Here is a 4,701-nt window from a genome sequence, read left to right as displayed (position 1 = left end):
TTGTAAAGTAGGAGTCCAGTGGCACAGTCTTGAGAGGGGTTCAGTTGCAGGCCAAATTTAGCCGAAGTCTCTGCCCCTTTGGGGCCACCTGTTAAGATTCAGCAAGCAATCCACAGATGCTGTGCTTATAGTTACCTCAAAAGACCACAGCAGAAACCAAGGCCAGCTGCTACAAATGTGAGTCTAGGCGCTGCTAAGTAAGGAGCACTCGACTCGCTGAGGATATACCTGGATGTGGTGTGGGTGGGGCCGTGAGTTGGGGTAGGCAGGGTTTCAGGGAATCCTCTGGGCAGAGCAATCTCTGTTATCCAGTTTGATGACATCACGGCAATGCAGAACTGTGTCCGGTGCACAGGTATGAGTCAGGGCTCAACAGGAAACAGTGGATACCTCTAGAACTTCTGTACAGAGTGAGTCTCGCCTCAGCCTCCACTCCGATCATGTCTCCCTGTAAGTCCCTCCTGCCCTCTGCGCGCAGTCGAATGAGCACTAGTGCTCAGAGTAAGCAGGTCCATCACCGCAAAAATCCACTCACAGACGTGGCCCCTTTAAGAGGTTTCCGCCACTGCCAGCTGCTACCGCAGCCTCCATGTTACTCAGGCGCTCAAGACCAGGTAGCCCCGTGTCCTTGTCCTGTCCTACCTTCTGCCATTGCAGGATGATTTCTTGTATTTCTCCCTATTTGCACAGCTTGTTTATCTAGAATCCCAGGTGATTTTTCCTCGTTGCTTGCTCCTTGTTTCCATCACATCTTTGATTTCATCACCAGAGGAATGAACAGAGCCTCTATCATCTATGCCATTTTTTCCCTCTCCACTCTGCAAATTTTTAAAATTTCTTATTCTATGGTCAGTGTGTTGGTGTGTGTGTTTATACACATACATATGTATATACATATACATATATACATATATAAAGACAAATAAATAAAACATATTTGTTATATATGTTTTATTTGTTACATACCCATATATGTCTTACTCAGATATTTAGAGCAGCACTATACAAAATATAATCCTGACAGTACTGCTGACCTATGAACTGTTCATTACCAGTCCAAAAGGTAAGTCCAAGAGAGAAATTAACCAGTTCAAAAGATAATAAGTATGGAAAGTGAGAGTGATAAGACAATTTTATACATCATTTTGTCGTTTACACAACATCCAAACTTCAGCTCTTTATTTTATAAAAGTACTGGTTTGAGAATGATTAGAAATTAAAGTAAAACAAAACAAGAACACAACAAACTTTTAAAACTGACCTTTGCCACAGATAGTGTGAGAAGTATTTCTCTAGGTTTCTACATGTGACTCACTTCTCACTAGCTTGATGTTATAGAGAATGTCAAGACAATAAAAGTGTGAACTGACTATATTATAACATAAAGCATAATATTCAACATGCCCTAAAGCAGGATATTAAAGTATACTACTTTCCTTGCCATGTAACGGCAAACTACTTTCAATCCTTTTTATTATCAGAAATTAACAGACAATAGCATTTTCTAGATTATTGGCCACATACCAAGTGACAGAAATTGTGTTAATCTTCTTACTAAAGATGACACTTGAAACAACAACTGTGATTTAGACATCTCATTAAGTTATCTTGTATTCTACAACCATCTGTCACAACCCATTTTTGTAAGGGTCAGACAGATAAATTAAAGAGATATGTTAGAGATTATCACCCTTGTATCTTTTTATGTCTTTATTTGTGATTTAAGTATAAGCATATTTTTCAATGAATACAGTATTTCTTCTTGGCAATAGAGAGAGAGGAAGAATGATGAGAAAGCCATTTCAGAAGTTTCTGCTTATTAGTACCTACCATAATATGCACAGATCAGGAAACCAAAACAAAGGTACTTCTAGGTGCTAAAAATATCTATCCCAATTATACATATGGGATCTAATGAAATAACCACATTGTGAATTTGCTGACTCCGTGAAACCACAATTTAGATGACCTTAGACCAAAATCTGTTTATCAACTGACCTCTATAAGCTCTTACCCTAATTATGGGGTCACTATTGGCATTTTCCATTTCATGATACAAGTGTAAGTTCAGACTCACTAGCTAACAGTTACAGTAATATCTATTTCCCCACTGCGTAGTGAGAACTTTTCTTAAATTCTTTGGGAAAGGATCAGAAAAATATTTATAGCAAGCTCTTGTAGTGAAGTAGCAGGATGATTCTCGATGAAGACATTGCCTTCTTTTCAATCAGTGGGTTCTTATTCTGTGAACCAGCTTAAATCTGATAACTAGGTGAGGAACTGTGACTTACTATTATGTCAGTTAACATTAACCTGCTACTTGCATTCTGTTTTTTTTTTCCTGATTATATAAACCTAGTAATACCCTAGTCTTCTCTCCTTCTGTTTCGCCCTTAAAAGCACCATGATCTGTTCGCTACTACCATATATTTTTGTGGGTTAAGGCAGCCTTCTTACCTATTGCAGCAATTAAACTTACCTTATTTTTGATAGTTATGTGCTGCCATGTAGCTACTTTCATTTTATAATCCCAATATTGATATTGATATAAAAAAAAATGCCAGTTCAAAGGCAGCAACACCCACTATCTACCATAGCCTTCAGAAGATAGCTTCTACTCATCTCAGCAATGTCCATGCACCTATCACCAAAGTATTCCTTACTATCCTAGTGATGTGTGTCTTCTGGACCCTCCTATGGAATGCAGTGAAATGGTAGAATCCTAGGTTATACATAGTATATTTCACATCTCCAGCTTCCTAAATCTTCTTATCCCTTCTTCAAAACTGACATATTTACTTACTTTAGTGTAGACAATTGTTGAGTCTGGATTTCAAAAAGCCATTCCAGCTGATACTTTTAGAATTTATTCCAGAAGTCCTTGCCAAAATATTGACCCCTGAATTTTGGGAGAGTAGCCCCAGGTCAGCGAGTTCTCTATTACCCAACTTTGTAATTCAACCTTGTTTTAATACCTCTAAGATCCACTCCTGCATGTTTTCTGCAGGTTCCTTCTACATATTGCCAGGTTCTGAAATACTTTCGGTATGTAGACTGTATCTTCCTGAAGAAAAAATCTACCACCCCCCCACCCACTGTACCACCATCTCCTTAGTTTGTCCTTAGATTTGACTCTGATCATCAGCCCGGAGAAGACAATGAGGAGGGATCGTGTTGAGAATAAAATTATACTGTGAAGAATATTCTTTAGATGAGGTTATCACATTATCTCTCAGTAAAAGGAGGATATGTTTTTTTTCTGTCAATAGAGAAGGGATTGTTTTTCTCTTGAGAATTTTCCTGCCAAAAATATCAGGAAAACTGGTATGTTCAATATTTTTAGGTTTATGAATAAAAGTGACTCCATTCCATGTCTCTATATTCCAGTCTTCATTGCTAGAACACTGACATTAATAATTGAAGACTTCTGTTGCTTCATATTCAGTCATCTTTACACTTTTGTTATATAATTAGACTTGGGGTTTGATTTTCCACCTACTTTAATCTGAGACCAAAGAACATAAGAGTCTCCTTTAAAGCTACCAGAGAGGCCTTCTAGCTTTAGGACATACTAAGTTGGCAAATAACTGTGCTCAGACTGTTATTTTTTTATAGTCTCTAGTGGTATCACAATCATCTACCTACTCCATAAGCCTTGTAATGTTCATGGTTCCCATTCTGACTGACAACAAATCTTGTTCTTCCAATGTCTTACCTTCTAACTGCATTTTATCCAATGAAAACCTAGATGTATTGCACTGCTACTCTATACCAGAGTTTATTATCATCCCAGTAACTTTCAGCAATAAACTTTATATTGCTTCCAGAAAGGTAGACAATCCAACTCCAAAACAATTTCAAGAATATGCTTTCCATATTTCACTTGAAGTATCAATTGCCTTAGTCTGGGATTCCTAGAGTACAGAGCCTGAATCAAGGATTAATGTGTTGACTTTCTATTTAAGTGGTGCAAACTCAGGCTATTGAATGTGAGGTAAAGGAAGGTGAAACAAAGAGAGATGCAAAGCAATGCAAATGATGCTTTACACTTTGTAATGAGGCAGGAAAAAGGTACAGCCTATCACTTAATAGGTATATGAGCTCAACATATGGGACTTCTTGGATTGCTTACAAGGAAAATCTATACATGGTATAGCCCTATGGAGAGAAAAAAGGGAACTAAAAAAAATAGGACTTGATAGAAGGCCTAAGGGTCTCGATGCACAATCCAAATCCAACTCAGTCCCAACTTCATTTTTAAGCCACTGGATGACAGTTGTGAGCTCTCTCTGAAATATCCATAGAAATAACACTGGATTCTGTGCCCAGCAGAGATGTCCAGGTTTGATGTCACCCATTGCATTGGTCTGATCTGGAAAGACTGGTCAGGGAGAATTCTAAAATCTGAGGCCTACTGCCCTCCCCATTGCATTCCCCTTTTGATCTCATATACCTTTTATTTCCCCTCCACACTTAAAGACAAGACTGTTGTAAGAAAACACCTAGGCAGAGAACGGAAGCAAATAGCTAATTTTTTAGAGCTGAATATGTTACAGCAGGTCACCATTATCGTAAAGGTTTATAACCGTATTTGTACATTTATCACAAATTCACACACAAAAAATATGCAGACTGAGTTCTTTGACCACAATGCAGTATTATCAACAAAAATACAATCTCAATGACTTCTCCTCATATATT

The sequence above is a fragment of the Pteropus alecto genome, unplaced genomic scaffold (assembly GCF_000325575.1).
Source record: "Pteropus alecto unplaced genomic scaffold, ASM32557v1 scaffold210, whole genome shotgun sequence".
Classification (NCBI taxonomy): Eukaryota; Metazoa; Chordata; class Mammalia; order Chiroptera; family Pteropodidae; genus Pteropus; species Pteropus alecto.
This window is presented reverse-complemented; position numbering follows the sequence as displayed.